This window comes from Phyllostomus discolor, chromosome 1, assembly GCF_004126475.2.
Source record: "Phyllostomus discolor isolate MPI-MPIP mPhyDis1 chromosome 1, mPhyDis1.pri.v3, whole genome shotgun sequence".
NCBI classification, from domain to species: domain Eukaryota; kingdom Metazoa; phylum Chordata; class Mammalia; order Chiroptera; family Phyllostomidae; genus Phyllostomus; species Phyllostomus discolor.
Window position 1 is genome coordinate 95,024,437 of NC_040903.2, and position 21,274 is coordinate 95,045,710.

The 21,274-nt window shown below is 37.3% G+C and overlaps 1 pseudogene; it reads right to left on the minus strand.

The window, feature by feature from the left end:
• Positions 1-1,065: 1,065 nt before the first annotated feature.
• Positions 1,066-14,706, minus strand: LOC114491985 (annotated as a pseudogene).
• Between the last annotated feature and the right edge of the window lie 6,568 nt (positions 14,707-21,274).

Here is a 21,274-nt window from a genome sequence, read left to right on the forward strand (position 1 = left end):
ATTCTTTTGAAACTGCATTTTTTTGAGATTCATCCATATTAATCATTGCTGATCTATTTCAAAAGTAGCATATGGTTACTGTTTTAAACATTCATCCAAGAGGCTTTTAACTAGTGACTTAAGTCCATTTATACTTAACACCATAACTGGAATTTTTTTTATTTTATTTATTTATTTATTTATTTATTTTTTGGTGAAAATGAAATATGTGTCTTATTTTATTAAACAGACATTTTGGCCAACCCAATATTATCTATACATCTTATATATCTGTAGTTTATTCTTTTTTAAATTTTAATCATTGTTCAAGTACAGTTTTCTCCCCCTTACTCCCATTCCAGCCCACCCACCCAACCCTCCCTCCTTCTCCCCATTACCCCCCACCCCTAGTTTTTGTCCATGTGTCCTCCAAATTTGTTCCTGTAATCCCTACCCATTCCCCCCTGAAATTCCCTCTTCTCTCCCCTCTGGCCACTGTCAGACTATCCCCTATTTCAGTGTCTTTGGTTATATTTTGCTAGTTTTTTTGTTTTGTTTTGTTGTTTAGATTCCTGTTAAAGGTGATATCATGTGGTATTTGTCTTTCACTGCCTGGCTTGTTTCACTTAGCATAATGCTTTCCAGCTCCATCCATGCTGTTGCAAAGGGTATGAGCTCCTTCTTTCTTTCTGGAATTTTTTTTATTTATACTGTCTTACATTTAATTTTTCCACTTACGTTTTCCCTATTGTTTCTTTTTTCTTGCTTTCTATTGAAATGATTGGATTTATAATTTTCCTTTTTTTCCATTCTCTTTTTGAAGTTATACATTGTTTCTAGTCTTCTAATGAATACCTTAAATCTTTCATATGTATTCTTGTTCTAAAAAGTTTTTAAATTAATATGCATCTTTACATTTTTAGTAAACTTTCAAAATTTTAGAATACATTTCTTGAATCACTATTCAAATTTTCCTGTGTTTTATTTCTCTCACTTGTTTTGCCTGCTCTTCCTCCAGTTGTCATTACTGCCATTGCTTATATTGATTCACATTTACCAATTTTTATTTTCCATTGTTTCTTTCTCTTAAAAAAAATCACTCCTATTGACCAGTTTGGGACACAGTAAGTAGTACATCAGGTCAAACTTGTGGTCTAGGCGAACCCAGGCCTCAGCAATAGCTGTGGTGCTGCTCAGAATGCACACAGTTCCCTGTATTTTGGACAGGTGTCCACAAGGTACCACAGTGGGAGGCTGGTAATTAATGCCAACTTTGAAGCCCTTGGGTACCAGTTCACAAACAGGATGTTACACTTGGTCTATATGGTAGCAATGGCAGCATTGACATTTATGGGAACCATGTCACCATGTTAAAACATGCAGCAAGCCATGTATTTATGATGGCAAGGGTCATATTTCACCATCTGGTTCATTGGCTCAAAGCACACATTGGATATCTGCTACAGAAAGCTGTTCATGGTAGGCTTTCTCAGCAGAGATGATAGGGGCATTGTGGCCAGAGGGATGTGAATGCAGGGGTAGGGCACCAGGTTGGTTAGGAATTCTGTCAGATCAACGTTCAGGCTCCATCAAACCTCAGGGAAGCAGTGATGGAGACATTATCTGGCTGATAAGGCAGTTTAGGTTAGTGTAGGTTGGGTGCTCCATATCAAGGTTTCTATGATAGATGTTGTAGATGGCCTTGTGGTAAACTGAGGCACAATCAGAGTGGTGTGGGTGGTGAGAATGGAGGTATGGGGGGTCAAATACAGCTGTGAAAATCTTGGAGGCTGGGTAAATGGAACACTCCAGCTTGGACTTTTTGCCATAATTGGCAGAGAGAAGTTCCATTAGCAGGCAGGCCAACCCAGAACCAGTTTCCCCACCAAAGCTGTGCTCACTCTCTTCCCACTTTGCTGAGTGTCTTTATCATAAATGAGTGCTGTGCTTTACCAAATGCATTTTCAGCATCTATTGATATGATCATATGATTTTTATCTTTCATTTTGTTTATGTGGTGTGTTATGTTTATTGATTTGTATTATACCAAACTTGCATCCCTGGGATGAATCCCACTTGATCGTGGTGTATGATTTTCTTAATGTATTGCTGGATCCAGTTTGCCAATATTTTGTAGAGGATTTTAGCATCTATACTCATCAGAGATATTGGCCTGTAGTTTTCTTTCTTTGCTGTGTCTTTACATACTTTTGGAATTAGGTTAATACTGGCCTTGTATAAAGAGTTTGAGAGTCTTCTCACTTGAATTTTTTGGAATAGTTTGAGAAGGATAAGATTTAGTTGTTTCCTAAATGTTTGGCAAAATTCACCTGTGAAGCCTTCTGGTCCAGGGCTTTTATGTGTTGGGAGGTTTTTTAAAAAACATATATTATTGATTATACTATTGCAGTTGTCCCATTTCCCCCCTTCACTCTCCTGCCCCTGTACACCCCCTCCCACCCACATGCCCCCCCTTTAGTTCATGTCCAAGTGTCATAAGTTCTTTAGCTTCTACATTTCCCATACTATTCTTACCCTCCCTCGGTCTATTTTCTCCCTACCATCTATGCTGCTTATTCCTGTACCCTTTCCCCCTCTCTCCTCCTCCCACTCCCCTGTTGCTATCCCTCCATGTGATCTCCATTTCTGTGGCTCTGTTCCTGTTCTAGTTGTTTGCTTAGTTTGCTTTTGTTTTAGGTTCGGTTGTTAATAACTCTGAGTTTGTTGTCATTTTACTGTCCATATTTTTCATCTTCTTTTTCTTAGGTAAGTTCCTTTAACATTTCATATAATAAGGGCTTGGTGTTGATGAACTCCTTTAACTTGACCTTATCTGAGAAGCACTTTATCTGCCCTTCCATTCTAAATGAAAGCTGGATAGAGCAATGTTGGATGTAGGTCCCTGCCTTTCATGACTTGGAATACTTCTTTCCAGCCCCTTCTTGCCTGTAAAGTTGCTTTTGAGAAATGAGCTGACAGTCTTATAGGAACTCCTTTGTAGGTAACTGTTCCCTTATCTCTTGCTACTTCTAGAATTCTCTCCTTTATTTTTACCTTGGCTAATGTAATGAAGATGTGCCTTGGTGTGTTCCTCCTTGGGTCCAACTTCTTTGGGACTCTCTGAGCTTCCTGGCCTTCCTGGTTTAATTTCATTAGTTGTTCTACTAATCAGTTTACTCAGGCTTTCTGCTTCTTGATTCAGTTTTGGAAGATGATATTTTTCTAGAAATTTGCCCATTTCACTCAGATTGTCAAATTTCTCAGCATATAGTCGTTTGTAGTAATTTCTTAATGATCCTTTGTATTTCTGTGGTATTGGTTGTAGTTTCTCCTCTTTGGTTTCTGATTTTAATCATTTGAGTTCTCTCTAATTTTTTCTTGATGAGTCAGGTCAAAGGCTTGTCTATTTGTTTATCTTTTCAAAGAACCAGATCCTGGATATATGGATCCTTTGAATTGTTCCTTTAGTCTCTATGTCATTTAATTCTACCCTTATCTTGATTATTTCCTTCCTTCTACTTGCTCTGGGCTTTGTTGTTGTTCTTCTAGTTCTTGCAGATGTAGAGTTAGGTTGTTTATTTGAGATTTTTCTTTTAGGTAGGCCTGTATTGCTATGAACTTTCCTCTCAGGGCTGCTTTCACTGTGTCCCATAGGTTTTGGCCTATTGTGTGTTCAATTTTATTTGTTTCCAGAAAATTTTTGATTTCTTCCTTGATCTCATTGTTAACCCATTCATTATTTAATAGTATGTTATTTAGTCTCCATTAATTTGAATGTTTTTGAGTTTTTTCCTTGAGGTTGGTTTCTAGTTTCAAGCCATTGTGATCTGAGAAGATGCTTGATATGATTTAAATTTTCTTGAATTTGTTGATGCTTCTTTTGTGTCCTAGCATGTGGTCTATCTTTGAAAATGTTCTGTGTGCATTTGAAAAGAATGTATATTTTGCTTCTTTGGGGTAAAAGGTTCTATATATCAATTAAGTACATTTGACCTAGAGTGTTGTTCAATGCAACAATGTCCTTGTTGGTTCTTTGCTTGTAAGATCTGCCCACTGTTTACAATGAGATGTTAAAATCTCTTATGATGAGTGTGTTGCTCTTGATGTCTTTCTTGCAGTCCTCCAAAATTTTCCTTATATATTTGGGTTCTCCTATATTGGGTGCATACATGTTTACAAGAGTTATATCTTCTTGATTGACTACCCCCTTAAGTATTATGTAGTGTCCTTCTTTGTCTCTTTTTATGGCCTTTATTTTGAAATCTGTATTCTCTGATGTAAGTATTGCTACCCCTGCTTCTTTTTTTTCAGGTCCATTTGCTTGGAATACTTTTTTCTATCCTTTCACTTTCAATCTGTGTAGATTTTTTGTTCTGATGTGGGTCTCTTGTAGGCAGCATATATACAGGTTTTGTTTTCTTCACTATCCAGCTACCCTATGTTTTTTGATTGGAGCATTTAATCCATTTACATTTAAGGTTATTATTGATAGGTACTTATTCTTTGCCACGTTACCCCTTTGTACTGGTGTTCCTGTCTCTCTCACTCTTTTTCTTTATCTTTTTAAAGCAGTCCTTTTAGCATCTCTTGCAATGCTGGTTTGGTGGAGATGTATTCTTTCAGCCTTCTTTTGTCTGGGAAACTCCTTATTTTGCCTTCCATAAATGAGAAACTTGTTGGGTAGAGTAGTCTTGGTTTCAGTTTGCTTGCCTCTATTTCATTTAGTACTCTTTCTGGGGATTCCTCCTTTCCTTTTGATTAAGGGTTGTTTCTTTGTCTCTCTTTTTAGGTAACCCAGTGTTTATTTCTGCATATTAGATTGATCTGCTTTGACTCCCTGCTTTGTAGTATGAACTTTCCGTGGCAGGAGACCTCTGGGATTCTGTGATGCAGACTCCTTGATCTCCTAAATTTGATGTTCTTGGGATGCTTTTTATGCTGTTTATGTTGGCTCTGTGGTTGTAATCAGGTGTTGTTGTCGAGTCATTTTTTGATGGGTGCTTCCCTCTGGGTGCCTGAAGGTCACTCTGCCCAAGTCTTGTATGCTGTTGGGCAGGTGCACTGTCTTCTCTTTCTGGATACACCCCTGGTGATGTCATTTTGTGTCCCTGTCTGACCCTGGGCAGCCTGTTCAAGACTGCAAGACTATGCACAGTGTATGGCTGTTTCCTTTGGTTGTTAATTTAGTCAACCAGTCACATTGTGGTGAAGTGGTTTCTTCTGTCTGTCCTTGATTACAATGCCTCTCTATAGCTACTGTTCAGTTGGCTACTCCAGGTGATTTCTCCATAGTTTAGCTATAATACCAGATTGGTCCCAGGATGAGGTCAGTGCAGCTTCCACTTACTCCTCCACTATCTTGGATCTCCCTATAGTTTCTTTTAGATTATCTCATTACTAGAAGTTTTTGGGTTCTGATCTATCTGTTGTAATGCCCACTGTATTTGTGTTGGAATATTTCCTTTTAGATTTGTACTTTGGAATTCATATAATCTTTTTTAATGATTGTGTGTGTGTATTTATTTGTCCAGAGTTAGAGAAAAATGCTGAAAAAATAACTGTCAATCTAGAATTCTGTAATGCTAACAAAGAGTAGTGTTGAATTTTCCTGTACCAGTTGTTGTAAATTTAGTAATGTAAGTAAATTTTTATGCTATTTTTTTTGGCTTAATGATTTCTATGCCATGAGATAACATAGGCTGAGTCTTCACTTTCTCATATAAATTTTTAATTTTTTTAATCTTTACAAAACTCTTGGGAGGGGTAGTTTCCATTTGGGGTAGAATCTTTATCATACAATGAAGAAACAGTGCTTTTGGGGTCTTAACTTCATTAAAGGTTTTATTTCTATATCTTTATGTGCGTAGGTTCAAGGCCACATCTATTATCCCTGTATGGAAATTGAAGCCTTAGCCTCTGGCCCCTAGGTCTATAATTCTCCCACATCTCTCTGACTGATTCCATTTGCCTTGTAAGCTGCCTGTTTTCTCTGGCACCTATATGCTTCTCTTTCTTTCAGTAGACATAAGATATATATTTGTCTTTTTGTTATACATGTACTTAGTATTTTATATTTTACTACTTTAAAATGATATTAAAAAATTTAGTGTAAGATATGATGTTCAAGGTCAGCCAAATTGAGGTTGTCAAAATTTTATTTTACATTAATAGGCATAGTTTGTTTCATAAGTACTATAAAATGAGAAAATATGAGAAAACAAATGCTTTGGATGTTAAAACTGAGATGGTAAGTTCACAAAATATTGTTCTTGCTATTCTAATTCCAATAAAGTAAAGATAATTAAATTGCACATTCCAACTGTAAATCACAACCTCATTTCTACTAATGAAGGGTTGGACTAGGAGGTTAGAGGTAATGATGGTGAGGAAGATAGTTACAGGTTGCTTATCATAACTTGCAGTTTCAATTGCTTCTTCATTGACAATGAAGGCTATGTTGTATTTTGAGGGTCAGAATGGAAAGAGATTTTTCTGTTTTTCCTTTCTCATGGAGGCACAAGTATATGAAGAAAGAGCAAGAGCACTATGATACGAACAACCTCTTTTCTAAAGAAACATAAGTGCAGGCCTAATAATAAAGTTGCTTCCCCAAATAGAACAATATTTCAGGCTCTGTCACTACATAGTATGAAGGGTCTAGAGAAATAAGACATAACAGTCACCTAAGAATCTCATTGAAAAAATTAGACACTTTTTTCAAGCAGAATATGGCATGGGATATTTACTAGTGAGAAAAAGTCTCCAAGCTTTTAATTTTAGAGCTAATGTAGATAATAATTTAATAGTACCTATTTTGACATTAGAATCACTCAGTTTGAATCTAAACTCTGCTATCTACTAATTCTGATGCTCTTGGAAAATAACATAAATTCTTTGCCTCTCAGTTTATTTATCTATAAATTGACAATAATAATACCAAACTCCCATGCTTCTATTGAGAGTTCAAATGAAACACTCATAAAATATATAAAGCCCTTAGCACACTGCCTGTGTGTGATGATCACTGATGTACAAAAGCCACTCTTTGAAATGAACACAGAGATTTCAGAATCACTTGAGGTGAAAAAGGCTGGGAATGTGAGGAGCTCATCTCTTCTCCAACTTGTTCAAATTCTGAGATTCCTAAGGCACAATGAATAGAGGAGATAATATTATTCCCAAAGCTTGCCAATATTGTGGTGGGAATTTTTCTATTATATGAGTCCCAATTTACAGAAAACTAATCCTTGTTTGAGAAGAAAAGAACAATATTACTTATTGTAAATAAGCTTCTGTGGGTGCCCTATGTTAATGTGCATGGTCTGGTAGGAATGCTTTTATTCTCTAGTACCTACTTTGGAAAAAGATTGTAATAGGAAAATGTTTTCAGAAAACCATGAATCTTCTTTTCATTTGGTCAAAAAGTTCTAAGTGCAGATAATTTTTACAATGATTAGAAAGCATATTCCTTATAAATAAAGTATTCTATTCTTTGCTTTTAATTTGCTTATATGTTTTTTTTTTTCTAAGCAACTTTGCATCTTCTGTTCTAGGCTTGAAAACTTAACAATTATCTTATTCTTTGAAAAGGCAGTGGTGACATTGAGTCACCTGAGTTTCATCTCCAGGCAACAATGACAAATGGTCACTTGCAGTGCAAAGATCAAGTGCCGAGAGTGTGAGGTCAGCTGCTTTACACGACACCTAACGTGACTGTCATTTCTCAGGGACCTTAGCGAAAGGCAGGGTGGCGACATGGAGTACCCATCACTAAGGTGCCATGTCTGGCATCTAAATAGTGCTCAGTAATTCCAGCGGAGCCAAGTTATTAGAGATCTAATTGCCATTGTCTAATAAATTCCTTTGAGGTCTTTGTGTGTTGGTTCACTTAAATATTCAATGTATCCATCTAGAAGCAGTTATTAAAATATAATTGTTTCATAAATTTTTATTTTTCAATTCCAAAATGCCCTCATGAATTAATAAATGACACTCAGATAAAATAAGAATATTCATCAATAATGCAAGATTTTTTTGTGTCATTGGGGGTATAACCTTACTATCCTGTTGATCAGAAACTCTGGGGAAATAACATATCTTTTGTAATACATTTCTATCCTGGATATTCTAGATCATGTTTAGCTGGAGACTTTTTACTTTGAACAAAAGTGTTTTTATTTATATCTTATTTCCAATAGAGTTTATTTGAACTCATCATCATCCTAAGTTTATTTTCACTTATTACTTTCTTGCTTGCCTTTCCCAAGCTGGCTATGAATACACAGTGGACTTTAAAATAGCAAGGGTAATTTTCTTTAAAATAAGCAATAATAGACTGGTCCTCAATTAGGGGAATAGAACAAAACCTTCCCAAGAAATTTAGATGTTCCCCAAAATATTGACCAATAGTCAACAAATAGGGAAATATAAAATTTCTCCAAACGAGTGAATGCTTCCTTAAGTGACCTGATTGACAGCTCCAGGCTTGCCCAGTGACACTGTCATTTGAGGGATCTTACACTTTCCCCCCCAGGTTTTCTGAAGTCTCTCTGGTGTCATAAGGGGACAAACCCCTGTGGTACTGCCAGGCCCCTCTCTGTCAGAGGGCTAAGACCTGGACTAATTCATTGCAGTGCAGTTTAATTAAACTGCACCAGAGTTGTTTCCCTGGTAAAATAAGTGTGGGAAGAGAATGTGTGTCAAAAGGGACATGCCCCTTACTGTGTGTGCTTTATTGTTACACCACAGCTAATATATTGTGGGAATTCCCATGGAGTCAATGATAAACTGTATTATCGAGCTCCATAAAATAGGCATTCTACTAGTGCAGGTTACTGTAGCTCACAATTCTATTAATCCTTCTAATTTATTATATTATAGCTGTATGTGAGGTCTCATAAATTTATTATACCCCTTTCATCTAAAAAAAAAACCCACCATGCTTGTTTCTCCTCTCAAATAAAACCTCTTATTATTTGTTGTGTCTGTCTCTAAAAATGTAATAGCCACTTGTAAGAAAATATAATTACTGGCTGAGAAATGTAAACTGCATTTGACATGTCTTCTACTCTAAAATTAAAAAATTCTATTAAACCTTGCTGTATGAGTACAAATACTGAGCATGAAGACCCATTGGATTTTTATTTCCAGTTTTTTGGCAATAAGTTCATATAAATGACATCTTTATAATTTTTACTGTTTTTCTCATTTTGTTTATGATAAAGGAATTTACTCACAGTTCTCCTTCTTCTTTACCATTTATAGTGGAGGCCTGTGGAAGGGCAGAGATAACACCTGCTTTGTCATTTCTACGTCTCCAATGGCAAGTACAATGCCTGGTACATATTAGACATTCAATAAATGTATGTTAAATAAATGTGGTGAATGCAATAGAAAATTCTGTAATTTGCTTGTATAAATCCTCATATAATTTTTACCTGTATATTTATTAACACATTTATTAGTAACAGTTCATTTTTTTATCAGGCAGACTTGCACAAAGATTTAGTTTTACTGGCTAAGATGATAATATTTAAAAATATAGGAATAAGTTTATTAAGTTCTGAAATTTTAGTGGGTTACATTTCCTCTTAGTTTTAGAAACCCTGTTGCCTCAAATTAGCTAAAGCTTGGGCCTTGAGAATGAAACAAAGATTCTGTGGGCCAGCCCTCGTGTGATAAGAAGAAATGTGAATTGAGAGACACTTCATATCCATTGCTAATCAGAATCATAGATGTATTGTTTGTAAATAAGCTGAGATGAGCCTTGTAATATTTGACTTTCTATTAGGCATCCTCATTTTGTTATCCTTAAGTAAAGAGGAAAGTGCTGGTTGACACAGAAAGACTGGGCACAGAATAGAACTCTAGTTCCTTGAAGTTACTAGCTCAGATTCCAAGTGAACAATGAAAATACCAAATTTTCTTCATAGTAAATTTTGCTTTAAAGCACTCTGTATGAGCAGAAATGATATGAGCGCAGGACAGGTGGTCAAGAATTACAAAAGGAGTGAAGATGATTGGCATTGTGAGCATATTATTAGAGAGATCAAATGAAACTTAGAAATAGAATTGCTGTTTCATTTTAAAATTATTCTATTCTCACACAGTTGGGGTAACAAGGATGAGGCTAGCTAATTTGTTGTGTTGGATAGATTTCCCATGTTCCTGTTTTGCAAATGAAGACAAATCTTCCTTTCGATATCATTATTTTCTCCATCATCATAAGAAAAAAAAGTCTTAAACAGGTGTGAGAAATGTGCCCAGAACTGACAACATGTTTGGTCCCCTCTTCCCCTATTTCTCATCCCCTGTTTCACCTTGGTCCTGGATGCCAGAGAAAATGGATAGTCAGTATCTTGACACAAGAAAAAGCAAAGTTGTTTGGTGATTACTGGGAGTTATGTGACATAGTGGAAGGGCAGGATTTTTGGAATTTATCACTCCTGGTTTTGAATCATAGACCTACCTCTTAATAATTGTACAAGTGCAAACATATTGATTAATTTTTCAGAGCCTTCATAATATAATTCTAATAAAAATTAAATTAGATAGTACATACCATGTGCTTAGCATATTCTGGCACATAATAACTTCTCAACAAATAGTTGTAATTGTGCATTATTATTATCTTTGATCCAAGGTATGTAGGTTAATATGGCAAATACTTCCACAGAGATATTTGAATAAAACTAGTTTTCCACTGTTGGATACTTAATTATTTTTACACTTGAATTTACATATTATACATATTGTATTTCCAAAGAACAATGAATTAAATAGTAGATTATAAAGGGAGAAATGCTGCTATTAATCTACACTGAGATTTTGACTATCTTCTTTGTCTCTTCACTTGCTGCATTTTGAAATGGACCAATGCCATTTCTCCGCGAAGTGAATGACAGGTACATGTTTAGATACTTCACTCTGAACTTGCATATTCAAATACTGTACTAAGGAAAATGTTCTGTACTCATTTCTCTAACTACAGAATTAATGTTCTTAATGAGATAAAAGCGAGTATTTTCTAGAATATTTACTACCAGGAGTGATTTAGGACGTCATCTAGCCTTATGTCTTTTGTTTGATTAGCATCTCCTCTACATGGCCTCATTATAATTTGTGCTAAGCACTGTCTCAAGTGTGATGCAACTCACTGAATCTTCATGGTAAGCCTAAGAGGAAGGTGCAATTATTACCTCTGACCAGTGGATTAGGGCATGAAACATTTGAACAACTGTGTAACTCGTTCCAGGTCATACGTGTAGCAGATGGTAGAGCAGGGATTGCAGATGTAGTTATCACTCCAGATCCATGCATCTGGCTGCTTTGCAATATCTGCCTCCCCCATCTAACTACCATGTAGACCCTTTCTTTTTCTAGACAGCATCTGGTCAATGTAAGCTTTTGGTGAACTCACAGGAGATATAAGCTTAGGAGAGATTTGATCAGCCTTGAATAGAGTTGGGGAGACACCAACTTCTTTAGAATCACTGTCTTAATGATTACTTGAAAATGAAATTTCTCATTCTTGGAAGCACATACACATTTAAGATTTTATTGTAATATAAAATACTATAAATCAAGTATATAATGAGTGATTTCTTATACATTTTAAATAATAAAGGGGAATTTAATAACACATAAATAAAATAAATAACTACTTGAATGACTTTATAGATTCATTCTAAAAAAAAAAATAGAAAAGAAGCCCTGGCTGAGTGGATTGAGTGCCAGCCTGCTAACCAAAGTGTTGCCAGTTCGATTCCCAGTCTTCGCACATACCTGTGTTGCAGGCTAGGTCCCCAGTAGGGGGCGTGTGAGAAGCAACCACACATTGATGTTTCTTTCCCTCTCTTTCTCCCTCCCTTACTCTCCCTCTAAAAATAAATAAATTAAAATCTTAAAAAACATAGAAATTACATTTAATCTCTATAATTTGAAAGCACAAAGATTGTTTCTATATAGGCAAAACTAACATAGCCTTTATAAAATATATGGTGTTTTCAATTTTGGCATGAGAAAATATAATAAAGTGAAATTAAAATATTTCCAAATGTTATGTTCCATTTTGATAATAAAAGAATAGAATAAATACACATTTAAGAACTTTAACATGTTCTTATTAATGTAATAAAATGATCACTCTGGATTTTTAGGAATATAGGTAGGAAAAGTTTATTTCCTCCTGGATCAACATACAGGAAATTTTTTAACACAATGATTGACACAGCAATTTACATACAGTGTCACTAAGAAGTGAACAAACTTTTTAAAATGTATTTCAGTAGTATTATGTGAGATTCAGCAGATTTATGTGAGGTATTATGTGGGGAAATTCAAGATTTTTAAAAAAGTAATTATGTACAGTAGAGTAGCTGTTAATAGACCTATATTAAAAATATCAGACATCTCTGCTTCTAACCCTTGCTCAAATGTTAGAATATTTATAATCCTTATAAATTTAACCTTAAAGTCTCAGTATTTTTATCTGTAAAAAGGAGATAAGATATCTACCTAATCCAATAAAAATTCTTGACATATACTTGATGCTTTAAAAATAGCTTGCCAAAATAATCTTAAATTATGACATTTTCCTAACTTTAAAGTGATGAGATTAATAAATGGCAGATTAATATTTTTACTTTAATTTCAAAATTAATTTCTAAATAATATTAAGGCATGAAGTTTGACATGGAAGAACTTTAAATCATATGGAATTGTTAGAAGGGAAAGATCATACTATATCATAGTAAAATAGCACACCATAGAAAGAACAACAATTCTTAGAAAAGAAACATTGTTAACACGATGTCTTCATTTGCTAAAATAACTATTTTGCTTTCTGTAAATAATGAGAAAATTGAAGGCACTCTGCACTTTGCCAAATCAAGGAGGTCCACCTGCCTTAATATTTGCCATTCTGTTATTTTATGTCTTAGCTTGCATTTGATTTAATATTATGTTGCAAGGTTTGTAGGCAACACTGCAGTTGCAATTTAGGTGCCTGAATTCTTAGGACTTCTCATGTGATTTATATCAAACCTCTGTAAACTGTCTTGCCTTCATCTGGTACATAATCCAGAGCGAGAGTGAGCATGTCAAGATAGAGGGCCCAGGAGAAAGGTAATGTGAGGTCTTTGACCTGCTTGGCCTGCTTGTGACATACTGTATAAAGATTTTGGGAAGTGTTGTTGTAGGTAATCCATCATGGAGCTATTTGGTATAAATTTGGTGACCCTGTTATTCTAGCACAAGTATAATCCTGGCGCAGCTAGTGTTTTGAAAATTTTTATTTATTATATAAAAGATATATATCCTAAAGAGTGATAAAGGTACAAAATGCAAATTTGTCAGGTAAATTAAAGAGTAGATATGTGAGAAAGCTGCTTTGTGTTAATGTTGCTTAGTAGCTATTGATGTCCGAAGACATGGGGAACAACTTTTCCAAGCCAATCAACCAGACCTCGCAAGTGACAACAAATACTGTATTTTTCTTGGTTGTCAATACAAGTGTGACACTCATACATATCTCTGAATGTATTTTGTAGCTCCACAATCTTCATGATAGTTTTCCATTTTGATTTGAAAGATATTTAGAACAAATTTAAAACATAAATTTAGGTTCAATTAAGTAAAAACAATGAACAAATACTGAGCCAAGGACTAGAAACTTTTCTTTGTGATAAGTGAACAGTGAGAAGAGGTACATGTAATTAAGATCCTTGGGGAAAAGATGAAAGATTTACATGATCTAAAGAGAAACCGAAGTATCTATTTTAATTCCCTTAGTTTACCCGCCTTCAGGTCTCATCTCATTGACTGAAATTATGCTCTCATTGATATGTTGGAGTCCAGTTTGACTCTCCCCCAATTAATTCCCCAATCTGCAGCATACTTCATCTTTCTAAAGGGCTAATCTGATCCAGTTATGTCTCTAATTTGAAATCAAAGCAAAATATGTTTTGCCATGCTGTGTCATGTGTGGTCCCAGCCACGTGGGCTTCACTCAGGTTGAAGGGGGTTTGGGAGGAGAAGCCGACAACAGATAGTGGACTCTAGGGAGTTACATGGCATCCAAAGGCTGTAGCTTCATGTCTCCAGGCCTCTCCTGCACCTCACAAAGCTGAAGCCAAAGCAAAGACTTTGAAAGCAAAGAAAGTAGTGCTGAAAGACATTCATAGCCACAAAAAATAGAACATCTCCATGTCACCCACCTTCCCATAGCCAAAGACACTGTGGCTCCAGTGGCAGTCTAAATATCCTCAGAAGAGCACTCCCCAGTAGAAACAAGCTTGACCACTAAACATCATCAAGTTCCCCCTGAGTACTGAGTCAGCCATGAAGATAGAACACAACAATACGCGTGTGTCCATCATGGATGTCAAGGACATCCATAGATCAAACAGGGTGTGAAGAAGCCCCATGACATTGACATGGCCAGGGTCAACACCCTGACAGGCCTGAAGGAGAGAAGGAGGCATATGTTCCACTGGCTCCCAACAATGATGCTTTGGATGTTGCCAACAAAATTGGGATCATCTAGACTGAGCGCAGCTGGCTAATTCTAAACATAAATTTTACTCTGTAAAAAAATAGTAAAATGAAATCAAAGCAAAGCAACACATAAATAAATGAGCAAAAATGTTCGGTACTTCACCACTAGCTCATCAACTGAAGTCTCAACTCACGTCATGAACTTACCCCAACAGCCTCAGCTTCCACCATTGTTACTTCATTCCTCGGCTACATTAAACTCTTAATTCTGCAAGAGTGCCATGATTGCTCCTTCACTCCACGCTTTGCCTTACTTACCTCAGCCTGTTTTATCCCACTTTACCATTGTTCAAGTCTCACCTCACCTTTTGCTTTGCCAAAAGGCACCACTCCTCATGATTGGCTTGGTTATCCTGTATAAGATTAATTAGCTGTATGTGGTGGCTTCAGTCCTCTCTTCCTATACATATTCCTCATGTCTAGATTAGCTTTTATTTGTGTCTACTTAGGAAATTCTTATTAATTTTTCAAGACCCAGTTGTAGAGTGCGGAGCATTCTCTGGTCCACCCTCCCTCTTCAGGTTCACAATGTTACTTGGTCTATGCCACTACTGTGGGGCTTTAATGATTTCTATTGAAATGTCCTGTTATATGTTTATCCCTCTCCTGTTAGCCGATGAGCTTCCTAATGGCAAATGTCTGTATCATGACCTCTATAGCCTCTGGCACCCGGTACAGTGCCCAATATGTAATAGGTTCAGTCTTTTAAACCTGAGTCAGAGAAGTGCATGTTAAAAAGGCCTGTGTGTGTCCATTATTCATTTTTTAACCCATGACAGCATGTAAGCTGTCTACTCTGTCATGAGGATAAGATGTGTCACACTTTACCTAACAGAAAACCCTGCATGATTCTCAGAGCCTCTAGGCTCAAGACTTTGCCATAAAAGCTAGGTTCTTTTTCTAAAATTGAATTTATTGGGGTGACATTGGTTAATAAAATTTTATAGGTTTGAAGTAGATATTTCAATAATACATCATCTGTATATTGTATTGTGTGTTCACCACCCCAAGTCAAGTCCCCTTTCATCACCGTTTACCCAGCCTTTGCTCTCTTCTACATCCTGCCCTCCTTTCCTCTGGTAATCACCACACAGTTTTCTGTGTCTATCAGTATTATTTTTTGCCTAATTTCTTCACTTTTTCACCCTGCTCCCCAACTCCCCTCCCCTCTAACAGCTGTCAGTCTGTTCTCTGTATCTATGGGTCTGTTTCTATTTTCTTTGTTAGTTTATTTTGCCCATTAGATTCCACATATAAATAAAATCAATATGACATTTGTCTTTTTCTGACTGGCTTGTTTCACCTAGCATAATGCTTTCCAAGTCTGTCCATGCTGTCACAAAGGGTAAGATATGCATTTTTTAAGGTCAAATAATATTCCATTGCGTAAATGTACCACAGCTTTTTTATCCACTCATCTACTGATGGGCATTTAGGCTGTTTCAAAATCTTGGCTATTATAAATAACACTGCAATGAACATAGGGGAACATATGTTCATTCGAGCTAGTGTTTTGGCTTTCTTTGGATGTATTCCCAGAAATGGAATCACTGGGTCAGAAGGCAGTTACATGTTTAATTTTTTTAGGTAACTGCGTACTGTTTTCCACAGTGGCTGTACCAATCTGCATCCCCACCAACAGTGCATGAGGGTTCCCTTTTCTTCACATCCTCATCAGCACTTGCTTGTTGATTTATTGATGATAGACATCTGACAGGTGTGAGGTGATATCTCATTCTTGTTAAATTTGTATTTTTCTGATGATTAGTGACAGTGAGCATCTTTTCAAGTGTCTATTGGCCATCTGTATGTACTCTTCGGAGTACAGGTACTATTCAGGAACTTTGCCTATTTTTTAAATTAAATTGTTTGGTTATCTTTTTTTGGTGTTGAGTTGTATAAGTTCCTTATATATTATAGATATTAAACTTTTATCATATATATATCACTGGAGAATACGTTGTCCCATTCAGTGCATTGTCTTTTGAATTTGTCGATGATTTCCTTGGTTGTGAAAATCTTTTAATTCAATGTAGTCCACTTTTTTTTTCCTTTTATTTCCAGTGTTTTGAACTCTGCGTTTGATTGGTTGGCTATCTCTTCATTGCTTAGTTCTATTCTTCAGACCTTTGATTTGTTCTGTCATTTGGGCCATATTTTTTTTGTCTCAGCACACCTGTTATGTAGTAAGGGGCAGAGCCTTAGGTGCTCACCAGGGCAGGGCAACCCACAAGTCACTTCATTGTGGTGCTGTATGTGGGGGAGGTGTCCAAGAGGGAACAGTGCCACTTGCTCTGCTCTCAGTCACCTTTTAGTCACTTCCTGTGTTACCCACAGCAAACTGAGCCCTTCTGACGCTGATTCCCTGGTGGGTGGCTTTGTGTACATTCTAGGTTCCTTTGGGTCTCTTCAACAAACTCTCCTGTGAGGCCCGGATTTTCTCCCACCACCACAACCCCACAGGTTTTCATAGTCAGAGGTTTTGAGGTTGTATTACCTTGCGCTGGAACCCTGGGTTGCAAAGTCTATCTTGCTCCTCAATTGTACCTCCTGGTTATCTGCACACAAATGTGGGACTGCCCAGTCCACCAGCTACCACTTTGCTGTGAGTCTTCTCTGCCATGGCTGCCTGTCTCTGCCCCTCCTACTGGTCTAGATGAATGTTTCTTCTTTAACTCTTTGGTTGTTGGACTTCCACAAAATTCAATTTTCTGGCAGTTCTGCTTTTTAAAAAAATTTGTTGTTTTCCTTCTTTTGGTTGTATAAGGAGGCAAAGTGTATCTACCTATGCCTCCAAGTTGACTGGAAGTTGAATTCCATGCTCTTTTGATTACTATGTAGTATAATTTAATATTAGGTAGCATGATACCTTCAACTTTGTTCTTTCTCAAGATTGCTGTGGCTACAGGGTCTTTTATAGTTCCAAATAAATTTTGGAACATATGTTCAAGTTCTGTGAAATATGCCATTGGTATCTTGATAGGAATTGCACTGAATCTATATATTGCTTTGAGTAGTATAGACATTTTAATGATGTTAATTCTTCCTAAACATGAAGATGACATATGCTTCTATTTATTTGTATCTTCTTCAATCTTTTTCTTCAGTGTCTTATAATTTCTAAGTACAGGTCTTTTAGATCCTTGGTTAAATACAGGGTTCAGCACAAATAATATCCCCTTTGAGTCTCTTACTATACTCTTTATTTTAAAGTCCATCTTATTTGATATAAGTACATATTGCTAGTCCAGGTTTTTCCATTTTGATTTGCATGAAATGTCTTTTTCCATCCTTTTACTTTTAGTCCATGTGTATCTTTTGTTCTGAAGTGGATGTATTATAGAAAACATATATATGGTTCTTGGTTTCTTATCCATTCAACTACTCTATGTCTTTTGATGGGAGCATTTAAGCCATTTATATTTGAAGTGATTGTGATGGGTACATATTTCTTGCCATTTTATTCTTTTAACTATATTCCTCTTTTTTCTTTTTCTCTTTTTTCTTCTTAAAGAAGACCATTTATCATTTCTTGTAATACTGGTTTGGTGGTAATGAATTGCTTTAGCTTTGTTTTACCTGGGAAGCTCTTTATTTCTTCTTCAGTTTTAGATGATAGCTTTGCTGGGTAAAGTAGTCTTGGTTTTAGGTCTTTACTTTCATCACTTTTAATATTTCACACCAGTCCCTTCTGGCCTGCAATGTTTTTGTTGAGAGATCAGCTGACAGTCTTATGGGAACTCTCTGGTAGGTAATTGTCTTTCTCTTGCTAGTTTTAGAATTCTCTCTCTTTTTAACCTTTTCTATTTTAATTATGTTGTGTCTTGGTGTAAGCCTTTTTGGGCTTATTTTGTTTGGGACTCTCTGTACTTTTTATAATTGTCTGTCTTTTTCCTGCACCAGGTTAGGGAAGTTTTTAGCCGTGATTTCTTCAAGTACATTTTCAATGCCTCTTTGCTTGCTCTCTTCTTCTGGTACACCTTAGATGCTAATTTGTTATGTTTCATGTTTTCCCAAAGGTCCCTTAAACTTTTCATTAAAAATTTTTATTTTGCCCTGATTGGGTGTATTCTGCTATCTTGTCTCCCAAATCACTGATTTGATTCTGCTTCATCCAACCCACTGTTTATTTTTCTAGTGCATTCTTCATTTCATATATCCTATCCTTCCTTTCTGACTGATTCTTTTTTATAGAATCTATGCCCTTTTCATGGTGCTATAGTTCTCACCAAGTTCTCTGTAACTCTCACTAAGTCTTGACAATCCTTATAACCATTCTTTGGAACTCCATATCTGGTAAACTGCTTGCCTTCATTTCATTTAACTTTTTTTCCCTGGAGACTTCTTCAATTATTTCATTTGGAGCATATTTCTTTGCCTCCCCATTTTGGCTATTCCTTTGTGTCTATTTCTATATATGACATAGGTCTTCTATGTCTCCCGGTCTTGGCAGGGTGGCTTTATATAGTAGGTGTCATGTAGGACCCAGTGGCACAGTCTTCTTGATTGCCTAAGCTGGGTGATCCAGGAATGTCCTTTATGTAGGTTATGTGGACCCTTCTGTTATAATTTAGCTTCATTGCTATTGGTCCATTTGTGTATGGGGAGGATCCTCAGGCTGGCTGACTGTGAGATTCAACCCCAACCACAGTGTATGAGTTGCTGTTCAGGTGCTGACCACAAAGAGAGAGGTTTGCTTTAGCAATTTTTGGTGCCTGCTGAGATATCCCTTTGGATTTGTTGCTTGTGAAGCTAATTGGATCCTATTCCCTTGCTGTCTAAAGTTGGCCATTGGGTGTATCTGTTCTGGGGCCTTTTAGGAGGGATGCTTGTGCAGGCCAGTGCCAGACATGGCTTATGACTGGCCCTGGGCAACTTATTTGCAGTTATAGTGTGATCCATAGTTTGTGTTGTCTCTGCTGGGCCAGTGTGTGTGCAGGAAGGATCAAGTTGCAAATCAAGGCTGACTTTTACCAGCACTGGGCCCAGGGGCAGGTAAGCAAAAGTCCTATGGCACCTCAATATATGTCTCTATCTCCCTCCTCCTGCCAGCTGTCTGCTAGTTTAAGTCACTGAAAGAGCTTCTGGTAGTCCTCAAGTTGCATGAGCTATGTTCTCAGTGTGTAGCCAGGTAGTGGCAATCGGTTTTCACCAGGTTTATACAGGTTTAAAGTCAGTGACAGTGCTGGGTCTGGGATACTCAGCAAATATCCCAGAGTATACCAAGTCTACCTACTCCCTGCTGGGTGTTTGTACACTTTTGTGGTGGGACAGAGTCTCGGGCAGTCATCAGGGTGAGGCAAGAAGTGTTTATCAGGGTCAAACTCACCAAGGTTTGGTTGTGTGAGGGAGAGCTCTGGAAAACTTGAGGGAAAAATTTCTCCAATACTAGAGCCACACAGCTCAGTCTGTTTCAGATTCTTCCAGGAGTCAGATCTGAGCAGGGCAGAGCTGACAGGAGTCAGGAGAGTGGGAGGTGCCAGTCAGGCTTGGGGGAATGTTGAGGGGTGGTTCTTGCTCCAGAACCACATAACTCTGTCTCTCCTGGATTCTGGTCAGACTTTGGCTAGGAGGAGCCATGAGGAATTGGAAGGGTAGGGCCACCAGGATCCAGGGGAGTCGGGCTAGCAGACACCCCTGCGGCAGAAGCTCTATTCAGGTTCCTAGGAAAGTCAGGGGAATGGTCCCTACCCCAAACCACACAACTCAGTCACTGACACCTTCTGAGTCTGCCTGGATCTTTACACCAAAGCCCATGCAGCTGACTTCTCAGCAGGATGCAAGCTCTGTATGGTTGAGGCTATTGAATTTCCTCAGCTGATGCTATAAGAAGGGATGTGTTGCACCTAAGAAAGATGACTTCTGCAGTTCTGGAGAGTAACTCAGCACAGGGTTTCCAGGGCCTGTCCCCTTAGCTTTTCCCCCAAAGCCACAAACCCCAGTCTTTCCTTGTAGGACTCTAGTCTGCTCTACTCTCCCTTCGCCAGAGCCCAGGGTGCATATTTGTGCATGAGATTTGCGCATTGGCCCTTTAAGAGGATGACTGTGTCTCTAGCAACCTCCTCTCCTTGTCAGATAGAATCCCTGCTACTTTTCACAACCAGATTTTATGTGGGTGACCCTTTCCACTCTGGTGCTCTGGGCTAGGGAGCCTCATGAGGAGTTGAAATTCCATGCTCCTTAGGTTTCTTCCAGAACCTCAGCTGCTGCTGGTGGGTGCAGGGCCAGTCCTTTTTGTGTCTCTGCCCTTCCTACCAGTCTCAATGTGTCTTCTCCTATAAATCCTTGGTTGTAGGACTTTTCTTCAGTTAGTCATCAATTGCTTATTTAGGCTAATTGCTCTATAGCTGTAATTCCAGTTTGGTACTGGGATGAGGTAAGTATAACATTCACCTGTTCCATTGCCTGATTGGATCTCTGGAGCTAGATTCTTATGTAAGTTCTAGAAGTGGCATGGGAGTTTGAGATCGGATTATTTTCTCTTCCTATATTCACAGTGTTAGATTGTAGGGATTAATAGAGGTCTCTAGTGTCTTTATTACACACACACACACACACACACACAGTCTATCTAAATGTTCCTTCAGTCCAGGGAAGTGAGAGCTATATAGCAAGAGGAGGGTAGTGGAGAATGAGGAAGAGCATTTTAATTATTTTTGAAGTATAGAGCAAGTTAATCAAAATATCCTAGGCTTTGTGGTTCAATGACATGATGTAAGAATTTGCTTTTCTCCTGTAT